This window comes from Canis lupus, chromosome 5 (assembly GCF_048164855.1).
Source record: "Canis lupus baileyi chromosome 5, mCanLup2.hap1, whole genome shotgun sequence".
Classification (NCBI taxonomy): Eukaryota; Metazoa; Chordata; class Mammalia; order Carnivora; family Canidae; genus Canis; species Canis lupus.
The window spans coordinates 32,272,659-32,288,603 of NC_132842.1; the positions used below are offsets into that span (position 1 = coordinate 32,272,659).

General features: G+C 54.4%; 1 long non-coding RNA gene across 1 annotated transcript; it reads right to left on the reverse strand.

Annotated features, from left to right (window-relative positions):
- Positions 1-14,686: 14,686 nt before the first annotated feature.
- Positions 14,687-15,779, reverse strand: LOC140633448 (uncharacterized). The gene is made up of 2 exons (XR_012031064.1): positions 15,576-15,779; positions 14,687-14,857 (listed from the first exon to the last, which is right to left on the reverse strand). It is a non-coding gene; the product is annotated as an uncharacterized lncRNA (long non-coding RNA).
- Between the last annotated feature and the right edge of the window lie 166 nt (positions 15,780-15,945).

Below are 15,945 nucleotides of genomic sequence, written 5' to 3' on the forward strand. Positions count from 1 at the left end.
GACTCGATCCCTGGACCCCGGGATTGCGTCCTGGGCCAAAGGCAGGCACCAAACTGCTGAGCCACCCAGGGATCCCCACACCGTCCTTTGACAAAGAAGCCACTCCAGCAGGTCCTGGGGCAGGCGACCACTCCAGGTAACAAGTTTGATGAGCAAGAATGTGAGAATGGCAAAAATTAACAAGGGAGGAAATGGGAGATGTTGGGGAGGGTGAGGAGAAAGGGGAGCCCTCATGCTCTGCTGGTGGGGAGGCAAGCGGGTACAGCCACTCTGGAGAACGGTGTGGAGGTTCCTCAAAGAGTTAAAAATAGACCTGCCCTACGACCCAGCAAGTGCACTGTGGGGATTTACTCCAAAGATGCAGATGCAATGAAATGCTGGGACACCTGCACCCCAATGTTCACAGAAGCAATGTCCACAATAGGCAGACTGGGGAAGGAGCCCTGGTGTCCACCGACAGATGATGGATAAAGAAGATGTGGTTTAAAAAAAAAAAAAAAAAAGATGTGGTCTATGTATACAATGGGATATTCCCCAGCCCTCAGAGAGGATGAACACCCACCATTTGCTTCCACATGGAAGGACCTGGAGGGTATGATGCTGAGTGAAGTAAGTCAGTTGGAGAAGGACAATCATCATATGGTCTCACTCATACCAGGAACAGAAATAGTGCAGAGGATCATAAGGGAAGGGAAGGAAACTGAGTGGAGAAAATCAGAAAGAGAGACAAACCATAAGAGACTCCTAACTCTGGGAAACACACAAAGGACTGCAGAAGGGGAGGTGGGTGGGGGGACGGGGTGAAAGGGGGATGGGGTGACTGGGCGACCGGCACTGAGGAGAGCACATGATAGGATGAGCACTGGGGGGTTATACTAGATGTTGGCAAATGGAATTTAAATTAAAAAAAAAAAAAGTAAAAAATAAAAAAGAATGTGAGAACGGCTCTCACTTGCTCCTGCAAGCAAACCACTGGTGGCAAACAGGCAGCGGCTAGTGTTCTCAGCTGCAGACTGGACCGGAGGCACGGTCAGCAGGCCGACAGCCTGTGGGAGGCAGAGCCAGAAATCCAGGCCAACTCACCCCGTCCGACCAACGCCATAGGTTCCTCGTGGCTTTCTTATTCGTGTCAGGAATTAGACTCCACAGAAGCAACAGGTGCACCTGTGCTACCCATGTGTGGACGCCTGGCCAGACCCAGTCCACCTTCTCCACCTACCCCTGGCTGAAGTCCGCATGAGCCAGTGACAATCTGAGGGTAAAGCCCATATTTCATTCATTCACTCAACAGACAGTGAGTCTGTTCACCGTCCCAGGAGCCCAACCCCTGCAGAGCAGAATGTGACGGAGTCTGGACCCTCTTATCCAAGCTCTCTAGGGTGTAAGCAGACCCCTTCCACCTGCCTCCCAGGCCACGCCGGCCAGCAGGTGTCTCCTTCTCTGAGCTTCTGGGCCTCGCTTTTTTATTGGCCTTATTTGACACCCAATGCAAGACACCTCTGTGCTTTTATTTTTCATTTGAGATGCACGGTTGGAGAGTTAGGCCTTTCAGAGCCACGCTTGTGTAGCGGTGGCCCCTGCACACAAATCACATCGCTGCCAAAAATAAATAAATAAATAAATAAATAAATAAATAAATAAATAAATAAATAATAAAAAATCACATTGCTGCCTCTCAAGTCAGTGCCCGATAACCGCTTGCTGATTTGGCAGCAACGATGGATGCGTATATGCCTGTGGATGCCCCTGGCTCCTCCACCAGTGCCCTGCAAGCCCCCGTGACTCACGTTTGATTAGATCTGATGGCAAGTCACCAGGGCCTTTCCTCCTGGCCACAGAGCATCCCCTGCTGTCAGGAATTATGCCCCCACGCATAGCTGGAAGGCGCATGCCCTCATTTCTGGACCAGCGTTGGAATTTCCACCAACCAAACACCGAGGATGGCTCTGGAATGTGTCTTCACGTCTACTGGGAGGGGGTTGGATCGTTTTAATAATGAGAAGGCCCTGCCCATCCTTCCCAAGGCGCGATGGCATTTCAGAAATGGAGGAGGGCGTCCCGAGTCTCTCCTGCGCGTCCCCCTGCTCTTCTGAACGGCCACCACCTGCTTCTTCTCTGGGTTTCTTCACTTTCTCTCTCGCTCCCCAGAGTAGGAGTCCCTTTGGGCGGTGAGTGGCGCGCTCTATACCTCCGCCGGCTCGGCCCCGACGTGGGCGTGCTGCACCTGCTGGTCCCATGCATGAGCAAACCAATGCCCCACTCCTGTAGCCAGCAGCCTGCAGACTCCTCAATGGAGCCCGGCTACTCACCTGGTCCAAAATATTAGGCATCTCTGATAAATCCCTTGCCCAGAGGGGCCCAAGGAGGTCACTCACCCAGCTTGTGCTCATTCTCTTCCTTCTCCCCATCACCCTAGATACAGAAGCTCTTGGAGAATTTTTTTTTAAGATTTTATTTATTTATTCATAAGAGAGATGAGAGAGGCAGAGACACAGGCAGAGGGAGAAGCAGGCTCCCTGCGGGGAGCCTGTAGTGGGACTGGATCCCAGGACCCCGGGGTCACGCCCTGAGCTGAAGGCAGGCGCTCAACCCCGGAGCACCCAGGTGTCCCCTCCTGGAGAATTTGAAGCTGCAGAAGACCAGAGGAAGATGGTCAGGGAAATGCGTAGGCCTCCAAATCTCGGTCCCGAATAACACACCCTTCGTGGGGACGTTACCTACCCAGGTTCCCCTTCCCTCAACTTGACATGAATTAAAAGGACTTATCCCTCCTGCAAATGCACTGAACGCTCCGGAAAGGGCCCCATGCCTCGGAGTGGAGCTCCCCGGGGAAAACGAAAATGAAACTTTCTTCGAGCTGGTTCTGTGCTTGTTCACATTGAAATAATCAAGTGTTTGGACATATTACTCCTGAACTCAATACAAAGCCTTTTAAACTGTGGGATCGGCTGCGTGTTCCCGGGCGGTTCGTCTCCCATCTGCAAACCCCAACCTCCTGTCTCAGGAGCGAGGCGCCTTTGCCTCCCGTTTGCTCCTCGCCAGCCGCCTGAGGTGGCCGACTGGTCCCCGACCGCATGGCCCTCCTCTCCGAGGCCATGGGGCGCTGAGCGGCCGCTGCTCATCACCTGCTCGGTTCAGGCAGGACCTGGCCCGTGCTGGCCGCCCCCCCCGCCGCCCAGGCTCCAGGATTCAGACTGTCGGAGACGAGAGCACCAAGCTCGAGTTCCTGCCTCTGGGATCGTGTGTCGCCCGTGGACCGGGCGCTGCAGCTCCATCTGCCTTGGTCCGGGCGCAGCTGCCAGCGGGGGACACAGGTTCCCCTGGCTCCTCAGGCTCCCCGGTGCCAGGAGGCTGCCGTCCTCCCGGCGGCTCACCTAAGGGCGCGTTGTCTGTGTCTCAGGGCCTTGGGCACAACCTCCTCTCACTTGCGTGATTCCCTTTGGTGACCCTTCTCTCTTCCATCGGTTGTTGGATCGGCCACCGGGAATCAGCCTTTCAGGACGTCTTGGGGCATGACTGCCAGCATGGGGGGCTGCTGGCGCAGCACAGGACATTGGGGACGAGCGAGCGGGCACCGGGCCCGAACCCAAACCGCTCGGGGTCGGGTGATTGCTGCAGCCTCTTCTTTGCAAACCAGGCACAGTCATTTGGAAGCAGCCTCTGGACGCCAGGAGAGGGATGGGTCCAGAGGCCTCGGGCACAGAGACACCTCCAGGGGGTGGGCATCGGCTGGTGCAGACACTGCTGTCCTCGTTGGGCGGCACGTGCCCGCGCGGCCATCCCTGCCCTACAGGTGACCTCCGGTGACCACATGGGGTGAGGACCTCAGCCCGAGATGGGGGGCAGCCCTGCCCCCGCCACACGGGCACCTCTGCTGCACACCCGTGCCGGGAGCCTACCACTCACCCGCGCTGCCCCGGCCACTGGCAGGGGGAAGGCCAGGTGTTAGACCCACCTAAGATGACGTCATGACAAAGCACGAGTGGGGCTCCCCGGGGGAGCCCTGCAGACCATCCTCTCCATCCATGTAAGTCGGGAGGACAGAGTGCAGTGTCCACACGCGGCGTCATCACCCGGAGGCTCGTGTTCACGCGGTCCCAGGACGGGGAAAACATGGGATGCAGGAGGGCCTCACAGGAGCACCTGGCTCCTTCGCCTCCTTCACCCAGCCCGCAGGCAGCGGCCGCAGACCCACGGCACAGTCACAGGCCACAGGCCCTGCTCGCCACTCCAACACCACCGGGCGCTCGGTACCTCGGCCAAGGTCCCCTTGCACATTCTAGACCCTCCTTATATGCCCCCGTCCAGCTCAGTGGCCCCGGCGCCAGCCGTCCATCTCTCCACCCCGTTCCTACAAGGGCAGCAAAATCAGGGGCAGGACAGGCGCAGGGCCCCTGGGGACACATCTCCAGACAGGAGCTAGACTAGGAGGTGGAATCCAGCAGACCTGGAGTGCAACACCAGCTCTGGAAGCTGTGGCCATGAGACCTGGCGAAGTCACTTAAACTCTGGGAGCGTCCACCTTCGGATGTGTAAGATAGGGACTGAGCCGTGTGCCTCCCAGATCCCGGTGTGCCTCCCAGATCCCAGGTGTGCCTCCCAGATTCTGAGTGTGCCTCTCAGATCCCCATGTGTGCCTCTCAGATCCTGGTGTGCCCTCCAGATCCCAGGTGTGCCTCTCAGATCCCCATGTGTGCCTCCCAGATGCCAGGTGTGCCTCCCAGATCCCAGGTGTGCCTCCCATATCCTCATGTGTGCCTCCCAGATCCCAGGTGTGCCTCCCATATCCTCATGTGTGCCTCCCAGATCCCCATGTGTGCCTCCCAGATCCTGGCGTGCTTCCCAGATCCCCGGTGTGCCTCCCAGATCCCAGGTGTGCTCCCAGATCCCCAGGTGTGGCTCCCAGATCCCAGGTGTGGCTCCCAGATCCCAGGTGTGCCTCCCATATCCCCATGTGTGCCTCCCAGATCCCAGGTGTGCCTCTCAGATCACCGTGTGTGCTTCCCAGATCCTGGTGTGCCTCCCAGATCCCAGGTGTGCCTCCCAGATCCCCAGGTGTGCTTCTCAGATCCCCAGGTATGGCTCCCAGATCCCAGGTGTGCCTCCCAGATCCCCTGGTGTGCCTCCCAGACCCCAGAGCCCAGGATGCCTCTGCTGGGGAGGTGGGAAGGGAGGGATCCACCTCTTGACAAGTGCTCAACCCCAGGCGCTGATGAGTGTATTCGGCTTCATGTCCGGCTCCTATCCTCAGTGCCTTGTCTAGAGATAGGGACCCAGCAAGACTAGGTCATTGGGCCCACGGGGAGCAGTGTGGTGGAGGGGCAGTGGATGAAGCTGAGGGGGTTCGGCTGCCCTGGCTTGCACCCATACACACGGCTGTGACTCAGAACCCCGGCGCCCAAGGTGGGGCAGTCTAGCAGGAATCTGCACTCGGCCTGCCCATCTGTACTGTTCTGGGAAAGTCTGTCCACCCCGGAACAGCGGCCTGACACCCACCCTTGGGGACCTCATCTCCTAAGCATGTGCACACAGAGGAGCTGCACCCTTCACCTTATAGAGAAAGGAAGGGCTCGGGTGAGACTCCCTGAAAAAATGTGAGGTGTGAGGTGTGCCCTTGTGAAACCGGATTGTTGGGGCATGACTGATCGGGTGGGCGGCAGCAGCAGCAGCGAGTCATGGGAGGGGGTGGGTATGGGAGCCAAGCCCGAGTCCTGCCTGCCACGTCTGAGCTGTGTGCCTGTGGGCGAGTCACTCGACCTCTCTGAGCCTTTGGTGCAACAAACAGCTCAAAAAAAAAAAAAAAAAAAAAAAAGACAGTATCTTCCTCTTAAAACTTATATAAAACGGGGATTTTATATAATTGGTATTTGGTAAATATGAATTTCCTTTGCTTTCAAATGTAGGGATTTTAGTTTTCCAGGGACAAAGAAAGGGATGGCCAGAGAACGACTGTTAAGGACAGTGTCACAGGACAGGTGTCCTGCTGTCATAGACTTAAAGTGGTGCTTTATTTTATTTTATTTTTTTAAAGATTTTATTTATTTATTCATGAGAGACAGAGAGAGAGAGAGGCAGAGACACAGTCAGAGGGAGAAGCAGGCTCCATGCAGGGAGCCCGACGCGGGACTTGATCCCGGGTCTCTAGGGTCAGGCCTTGGGCTGAAGGCGGCGCTAAACCGCTGCGCCACCCGGGATGCCCAACCTGTGCTTTAGAATCGTGTGGGCTGCACGCTGCAGGTGCAGAGGTGATAAGGACGGAGGCGCCTGGGGGGCTCAGTCGGGGAAGCGTCTGCCTTCGGCTCAGGTCATGATCAGGTCCTGGGATCGAGCCCCTGCTCAGTGGGGAGTCTGCTTCTCCGTCTCCCTCTGCCCCCTTCTCTCTCTCTCTCTGTTTCTCAAATAAATAAATAAAATCTTTAATTAAAAAAAAGAGAAGGAAGTGACAAGGATGGTGTCTTCACCTTACTGATGACGGCTGGCCGGAAGAATTTATACTTAGGACACTTATTTTGGGGAGTGGTTTTATATTAGCTTACGTAGGACTCACGAGCTTTATTCTATCCCCATAGTTAATCTGATGAAGAAACTATCATTCTCCTCATTTTCAAGACAGTTTGCGATGCGCCTAAGAAATCTGAGGCTTCCATCTATCTGACTGCCACACACGTGCCTTTGCTAAGGCCTGAGTGACACTTGGGACCCTTGCCTTCAAGGACGCTTCATTGAAGACAATAAAATCTACAAACACACTTAAAGGAGTGTTGTATGAGCGCTCCAAGGCCCAACAAGTAATGAAGGCTTATTAAAATATGTTGACTTGGTAATATTCTCCACGGTGCCTTCATAACATGAAAGCCTGGGTTTGCAAATCTCTCCTCCTCTGAAATCCCCTGTGCCGCATCCTCTGTGGACAGAAAAGCAAATGCACAAACATATTTTGACTGAACCGTCAGCTCCAACGTGCAGGTCGCTGGGAAGGTTGGGTGCAAGGTGGAGGGAGGAGCTCTGCCAGCGCCTCCCAAGAACCGATGCTGGAGCCGTAGCGGAACGCGGAAGGGATGCGAGCTTTGTTATTAGCATCTAGGCCAGTTCTGAAGGCTGTAATAATGGTCGGTTCCCTTTTTTCCCCAAAGTGCAGAAAAACACGCACGCCCGACCTTCTAATGCTTCACGGACCAAAGCCAGTCTCCCAGGGGAGGCAAAAATCGTTTTTTTGTCTATGTCCTGTTGGCTCACTTTGGGGAATTCGGCAAATCAGAACCAAGAATGGAAGGGACGAGGGGCTTACGGGCCTGGAGCACAGACCCTGCTCGGATTCCCTGGGTTTACCATCTCTTGTGCAGCCCCTCGTGTCTTTAATAAACATGCACAGCTTATTTTCTTCCTAACCTTCTTTTCCACCGAGTCTGTGCAGACTTTATCTCAATACACTTTTTTAGAAAGCCCCAAGTGTCTGGCCCAGAAATAAAATCAAAGGTTAGGGTTTCAGGTGCTTCTCTGCTTTTGCAAAAATGCCAGGAAGGAAGGCCAAGCCGAGCAGAGTTAGGTCGGGTCCCAGAGCGGGGTGTTTTCACGGAGAAAGACCTTCGCAGAGCCTTATATCAGAGCAGGGTAAATGCCGAGCTTTTCCTATTTTATTTTATGGTTTTCCAAGTGAAATCTAAATGAGGACATGGAACCTGAGATGACTCAAGAGCTCTCCAAAAAAAAGGCAAGTCTCTTACAGAATCGCGTGTTTTCAGGCCGCGTGGGGTGGGGCGGGGGTGTGATGCAGGATCCGTAATTTTTATTTGCAGACTTTCGCTTCTGCTCTAACTTGATGGAAACCGTTGGTTCCGTCTTTCATTTCCTGTACCGAGGGCCCCACGAGGAACGGCATCTGGCCGCGAGAGGAGCGGGGACGCGGGGACGGAGGCCTCGGCTTGGCTGCGGGGAGCCGGCCCCGCGGAGAGGCGACCCCGGGGCTCCAGGCGGGCTCCCTCCCACAGCCGCGCACGGGCCCAGGCTCGGCCCGAAATGCAGAAGTCCCTGGCAGGAGTCGAATGCCATTTCTACTGCACATGGAGCTGTGGTTTCCAACCAGAGTAAGAATCAGAAGATTCAGGGGGAACTTGAAAGTCCCCCAAAGCCTTTGGCTCAGAGCTGAAAAATGTAGCTGCTCTCGAAATATCATACAGATCCTGACCCCACGCACCGAAGAAGAAAGAAACCAACAGGCATGTTGGGTGCCCGTCGAGAACAGGACGGACCCATCATTACCCACCTTCGGGTTCCTCCTCGATGCTAAGAATTCAGCCCAAAGTCCTTAGTTAAGCACGAAACGAACGGTTTCAGAAGAAAAGTGGTCTGAGCGCAGAGGTGGGGAGAGGGAAATGCCACCTGCCCTATAGTTTTGTCGTGATTCGCCGGGTCCCCTGGCCTTCCACACGTCCCGAGTGCGAGAGGTCATCTGTGATCACTCAGGGCGTTCTGAGAATTATCCAGAACGTGACTGAATAAAGGAAATAGAAAGCCCCTTTTCTTTATTTCTTTGGTTTTATTTATTTCGTTTTGGTTTATTTTTTGTTTATATTTATTTCTTAAAGACGTATTTATTTTAAGAAAGCGAGCGAGCGCGGGAGCAAGCATGGGCAGGGGCAGAGGGAGAGCGAGAGGGAATCTCCAGCAGCCTGTGCTGAGCGCGGAGGCCGATGTGGGCCTCGATCCCAGAACCCTGAGGTCGGACCCGAGCTGAAATCAGAAGTCGGACACTCAACCGACTGCTCCAGCCAGGTGCCCCCCCTTCTCCCCACTTCTATTTTTGTTTCAAGCAATGAACGCAGTGTCTCAATTATCTCATTTTGGAGAAAGGCCAGGAGAAAACTTGATGAAAAGTTAACTCTGTCAACCACCGCAGAGCCTCGCTCTGCCTGAGAGCTGCATCTCGAAACCGTCTCAAGGCTGCAGGGCGTACCCTGGGTCTGATGCATGGGGGGGGGGGGGGGCATGGGGTCACTGCACCCAGGGAGCCACGGAGCACCCCAACACCCAGCCCTTGTCTCCCGCGGGCCCGTGGGGATGCGATGCACATGACTCCTGAGCCCCAGAGAGGGTGGGGGCACAGGGCGGGTCGGGGGAGGCAGGAACGGGCTTGCACGGAGTTCCCCCTCCTCCTTCCGGCCACATCTTCCAAGAGGTTCTTGATGTTTTTGAGAGAATGTCCATGTCTGTGGTTTCCAGAGCTTGGAAACTGGCTGGGGGGGAAGGGGGGCAGGGCTGGGGTCCCCGCGACCCTGGGCAGGCCTCTGCGGCCTCTCTTTTCATCTGGAAATAATCGCGTATCTCTCATAAATGACCATTAGTTGAGATAATACGAATGTGCCCCGGAGGCTCCAATGAGCCTGGTTTGCTGTTTGAAGCCCACGGTGCGGGCGCGCCGAGAAGGGCAAGGCAGGAGGCCTGTCCTGGCGCCACGTGACGTCCGGGCAAGGGCAGGGGAGTCCCCTGCAGTGGGTCATCTCGCCGCCGAACTTCTGAGAAGATTCTCTCAGGGGACTTACTATAATGCTTCCTGGAATCGCCGTTTGCTTCTGATGATGATAAACCAGAAACTTCGGGGCTAAGCCACGTTTCCCCCTCATCCCCAAATCTAAGCTCCTGCAAGCAGGGCCGGCACGATGGAGGGGTGCAGGCACACTCAGCATTGTGCCCCAGAAACTCCCAGGGTCTCAGACCTTAAATGAGATGGGACGGACCCCGCCTTCGAACACACGTGGAATTTCCTCTTCGCCCATCGCGGCGGCCGCAACAAACCCCAGACCGGGAGGCGGGGGGCGGGAAGGGGGTTCCGGACAACAGCCCTGGGGGAGCCCCCAGCTCCGGAGTCTGAGATCCAGGAATCTGTACACCTGGCGTCTGGTGACAACCTCCGTCCTGGTTCCCGGCCGGGTCTTCTAGCCGTGTCCTCCCGAGGGGAAGGGGCCAGGGGGCTCCCCGGGGACTCTTTCGTGGGGACGCAAATCCCTCTTGGGGTCCCACCCTCGGGACCTCGTCACCTGCCGAAGGCCCTGCTGTCACACTGTCACCTCGGCCGTCAGACTCCAGCTCACGGGGGACCCAGAGGACAATCCAGCAGGGTCCTCAGACGCTCGTCCCCAACGGGCCGGGCCGGCCTGCCCCTGGGCGTCCTTCTTCACTGCACGCCGCAGGAGGGCCACCGCTCAGCCGAGGCGCCGGTCCCCACGTGCGTGGGCACAGCTGTTGTCTGCGAGGCTTCCCAGCGGCCACCTGGCAGGTGGAGGCAGCTTGCACAGAGCGGCTGCAGGGGGACACTGAGCCACCGGCAGGAGCCAAAGGACGGCGCGGGGCCCAGGGCGGATGTGACGCCTGGCCTCAGGTGGCAGGCACGGGCGACCGACTGGCTGGCCGGGTGCTTCAGCCGCACCAGCCAGCAGGGCCGGCGCCACCAGGACAGGTGCCCGAGGACGTCACTGTTGTTCTGACACCTGCAAACACGCTGTCTCGGCTCTTCATCGCATTTGACTTATTTATCGCATTTTCTGCACGAGTCCGTTTGCTCAGAGTTTCCGAGAAGACACGGAACAGCACCGTGGGTGGAACTAACGGGACACATCGTTCCCGTAGAGACAGCGTGAGCGGCCGTGAGCCACTGCTTCCCGTCGCCGCGCCCCGGACGCTGGCCACCGCCCCCCGAATCTGCGTCCGAGCCGGGAGTGGCCCTGCGGTGCCGGGGACAGGGCGGGTGGGTCAGTGGGGCCTGTCACAGCCCGGCCCCAGGCGGGGTGCCCAGCCAGCCTTGCCCTTGACGGGGCGGCCCCGCTCGACGGCGCCCGTACTTGCACCTAAGGTGAGTGGCTGGTGGCACCTGCCGGCTGTGACGTTTGCCCATTAGGGAAGGGCTGTCTTTTTGTTCATGCGGGATACTCTCCTTTTTAGGGGACGTTTCTCTCTTCGGAAAAATAAAAAGGCCTCCTTGCGCTCAGTCTGAGTCCTCGAGCGCCTAGCAGGCAGATGCCGGGAGGTGGCCCCGCTCCGCGTGGAATGGGCCTTTCTCTGGGCGGGCGGGAGACACCCGGCTCCGGGGCCCCTGCCTCAGGACAGCCGTCACTTTTAGGTCCCTTGAGGGGAAATGACGTCTGCTGGTAACAGGCCTGGGCCTGAGGCCACCGCGTCCACCAGAAGATGCTCCCCTCTTGCAGCCTGTGTGTGATGTTCGTCTGTAACTTGATCTTCCCTCTTCGCCGGCGATTTCTGCTCTGCTGCCCCGCGGCACGAGTGGGGACCTTACACGAGGTGCTCACTAACAGCGCCCGGAGGTCAGAACTGTCCCGTGGTGGCCACCTGGTAGCCATTGAGGCTTTCCTGTCCCACATCCCTACCTCCCCAAATACACCATCGGCTGTTGAAATGCCAACGGGCCAGGGGGCTGAGGGACTGTCGCTGCAGGAGAAACATGCTTGCCTGGGAACCGCAGGCCCTCTGGGTCAGAACAGTAGCCCGGGGCCTCGGCCAGCGCCTGGGGAGCTGTGACCGGATCGGTGCATCCGTCCGTGTGTCCGTCGCCCTGTCTCCAAGAGAGCAGGACCTGGAGGTGATCCAGGCCAACAGCCCGAGGCCCGTCCATCGCCGGGTGCTCCAGAGCTCTTCACGGGCTCGCTGCAGCTCAGCTGTACTGTGTGTGACTTGTGACCCTTCGTGAGAGACACGTGTGTCACATCTGTTACATTAGGGACATTGTCACGCGGCTGTCGGTTTGAGAGCATCCCCGGTGGGACACGGTCCAGGGACCTGGGGACAAGAAAACCATCCCCCGAATATGTCCACAGGGGGGAATACGGATAAGCGAGCCCATTGTGTGTGCAGAGTGGATGCCCTCCCTTTTCATGCATCAGACACGGACCCTACCCACCCCCAGGGGAAGATCCGGATGGTTGTGGCTGCCACCTGAGCCACTGAATCCATGGCACCGTGGTCGGAGCTCATACTGTGGGGCGAAGCTCCCCTGGGTCAGCCTCTGGGGGTCCCGCTCCAGATGGACGGTGGGGGCCAGGCACTGCCAATGGCATTGCGGTCCATCCCTTTTTAAATTTTTTTAAAAATTTGTTTTTGTTTTTAAAGATTTATTTATTTATTTATTTATTTATTTATGATAGACATAGTGAGAGAGAGAGAGAGAGAGGCAGACACACAGGCGGAGGGAGAAGCAGGCTCCATGCAGGGACCCGACATGGGACTCGATCCCGGGACTCCAGGATCACGCCCTGGGCTGAAGGCAGGTGCCAAACTGCTGAGCCACCCAGAGATCCCCAATTTTTTTTTTAATTTAAATTAAATTTGCCAACATACAATCTCACACCCAGGGCTCATCCCATCTTCATGGTCCCTTGCATCTATCTACAGGAGGGGAGGTTATGCATGACGTCAGAGCCGATGACTCAAGCAGCCAGGAGGATTCTTCAGGTCCTAGCAACATCCTTGCATAAATCACAGCCAAGGAAACCTGGCAAGACCATTTTTAAATTTCAGACTCCAGGTGGGGATCCAGGGAGAAAATCAGACTCCTCCTCTAGGCGTGGGCCCTGTCCTGGGAATCCTTCGAGAAGGGACTGACTTCTCGGTGAACATGGGTTAAGCGGCGCTTGGCTGCCCACAGCCCGTCTTTCCTGAAGATCCCCGCCTGTTACGATGTGAAGCGGGTTCTTCCGCAAGGGGAAAAGCGACTGTCACACCTCCCCTGCCCCTCCACATGGCATTCTATCCACAGATGCCACCTTTGTTCATGGCACTCTTTGGGAAGAGGGCCAAGAAAAAGGACCTCCTATTGCGAATTTATTTTATTTTATTTATTTATTTAATTGAATCAACCCAAAATATCCTGGGTTGATATATCAATTTTTGTCGGTCGATCACTCTGAATTTAAATTTGTCTCCGTGTGACAACTCAGGTACGATGCTAAAGACCGCAGAAACAATGGCAAATACGTCATCAGGGTTTACGGTGCACAAAACACCAAGGAGAGTGTTTTATATCATTTAATCCTCCGGGAGACTCTGAGGTAGATGCTGTTTTTCTCACACGGTTGCAGATGAGGAAACAGCAGCACGGGCCTCACAGAACTAGCCCGCTGGCTGCACTCCAACGGTCTTTCTCCGCACATCGAAAGGTTATCTTTATAATCCAGCTTCGCCTTCGTCTTCTTGAAAATGAAGCGTTTCAACTTAGCCGAGAAAATCCTGCTTTGCAAGATCTGAGTGGACTCCAGAGCAGGGAGCGAGTTCATACAATGGCAAGATGCGTTAAAAACCCTGAGCCACATAGATAAATGTACACACGCGTATGTTATATGCAAGAAATAATTAGTATGCAACATATATAGATTTAAGATACCAGGCCCACGTCATCCCAAATAACTTAGACCATGTTTTCTCAGCCTCGACCTATTGACATTTCAGCCCACGTAGTTCTCCGTCGTGCGGGCTGTCCTGTGCGCTGTGGCAGGGTCGGTCTCACCCCCGGGCCTGCCCCCCGAGATGATAGCAGCACCCGCGCTGGAGCTGCACCAACCAGGATGTCTGCAGACGTTGTGCAGCGTCCCCCGGCGGGGGCAGTGAGGAGCCCCAGATGGTCCCCAGCTGAGAACCACTGCTTGGGGTGTTGTAGGACACTCTTATTCTCGAGGTCCCATGTCTTAGTCTGAACCATAAAACGCGTTGGTGGCCAACATCCCAACAGTTGCCTGCTGGTCGGGAGGAAATTGGACGGTTTTCTATCTTCACAGGTCACCACTCTTTGGCCCGAGCAACTTTCTCATCCCAAAAAGTTTTCTTCCCTCTTCTCTGAGATCATGCAAGAGATTTTTTTTTTTTTTCTGATTTTCCATCAGGCTCCAGCCTGGACACCTGCTCCATATCTCGCAGGACTCTGTCCATCAAAGGTCTAGTCTTTCCCAGGATCTGATCGTGTTGCGTGACCTTTTGTTCTAAGTCTTCAAACTACTTTCTGATTAGATTTTTCTTCTTCTTCTCTGTCAAAAAAAAAAAAAAAAATCCGGAGCATTCTTGTTGGCTTGCCAATCATCTCTGAACTATTCTATCAGCAGTCTTCTTCTTTCTTCAGGGAAGAAAAAAAAATCCTCACAAGAAATTGACTTTAAAATAGTATGGTGTTCTTGAGGCCTCAGAGTGGTTTTTATTATCCAGACCGCCCAGTGATGAAAATGATGATATAAATGCCATAAGTACCGTCTACACGTAGGCGCTGGCACATTTCAACATGGCCCTTGCATGGGTGGCTGCTGGTGGATGGTCCTGCATCAGGCCACTGGGGAGCAGGTGGCCCAGAATACCCACTGACCAGAGAATACTGGGCCCCCGGAGAAGCAGAGCAACCCCCCGTCCTTTCTAAGGCTCAGGGGATTCAGCAGAAATCTCTCCAAGCACCTGCTCCCCTTGTGCTACAATCTCCCCTTCACCGCCAGCCCCTGTTTCCGCATAACATGGATGAACAGTGTTGGGATTCCTCTTCTTCATCCTGCCTCACAGTCTGCAATTTTCTGGGCCGCTTTTGTCTCTTTCCAGTTGAGAGTATGTCTGAGACCACAGGGGTATATTCTTGAGAAAACTGGCAGATTCCAATTTCTGAAACCTAAACTTAGCCAGACAAAGTGCCTTGGTTTTGTTGTTGCTGTTTGTTTTTGGTTAGAAGGAGGCTCTCTTCACACGAGGGGTGAAGGGACGAGATCAAATCAGATCTTGTATCTTACAAGATGTATTTCTAAAACATTTGCATGTTCTAACGTTTCTGAAATCTTTCACGACGAGGACTCATCTTAAGTAAGATAGTCCGTGTGATTTTTAACTGGGGTGAGAGAAAGGTACTGGTATTAGATATATAGCATCTTACAATGGGAAATATGTTTTTTTTATTTTTTATTTTTTTTGGAAATATGTTTTTTTTAATGAAAAAAGACTATATGAGTAAATTTAATGGAAAAAAAAGTTCTAAAATACCTCCTAAAATTCTCTTAACTTGCACCAAACTATTACCAATTAATAAAAATCAAGGAATAATGTGCTTGGAATATACAACAATGGAAAACTTGTCCTTGTACGAGAAAACCAGGGCTACCAGACATCTTCCTCCACAGTGATAACTGCTTTTTTGTAGTCTATTCAAGCCCCCCTGCTCAAAACCATTTAAAATATTTTACAATGCATGGTACCTGTTTTCCTTAGTCCTAAATACGGTATTTGTCCTAAAAGATCTAATAAAGCACTTGGCACTTAAGCTTAGTTTCCACATTAGACTCTTGCAGGGTTTCCTTACAAAATCAAACAATATGGTATCATCATTTTTGCACCAATACAGCCTGGTCACACTAATATGTCTCTCCATTTTTCTCCATTTGAGCAAAAACAGAAATGCTGGAAACCCTGCTGGATTCCACGAGCCTCCATCTGAAAGCTCCGCAGCCTGCCTATTAGGATGGTTCTCAGATGTTGAAAGCAGCCCAACTCCAGGAAGTACACCTCAGCCGACCAGCAAAACAAACCATGCCAGCCTGCGCCCCACTCACCCTCTCCTTCCAGGTCACCGCGTCGCCGTTCTGAGAGGCTGGATTCCAAGGCGAGGCCTGTGATTCACTGGTGGGTGGCAGGGAGGTGGTCCGTGTGTGTGTGTGTGTGTGTGTGTGTGTGTGTGTGTGTATGAAGTGTGCCTTCTTTATCAGAGACCGTTTCCTCTGTACAAAGGTGATTTCTGTGTGTTCCTGCAGCCTGAGCTAAGGTGAGGGCAGAGGATTAACAGGTGCACAGGAGGCATTCTTTCTCTCGTTTCGGGATGAAGATTCAGTCTAGCTGCATCAATCAAACCACCCATGCTCGCTCGTGCTCACTCTCTCTCTGTCTTTCTTCCATCCCCACCCTCCTTTTAATATCTTGCCACCG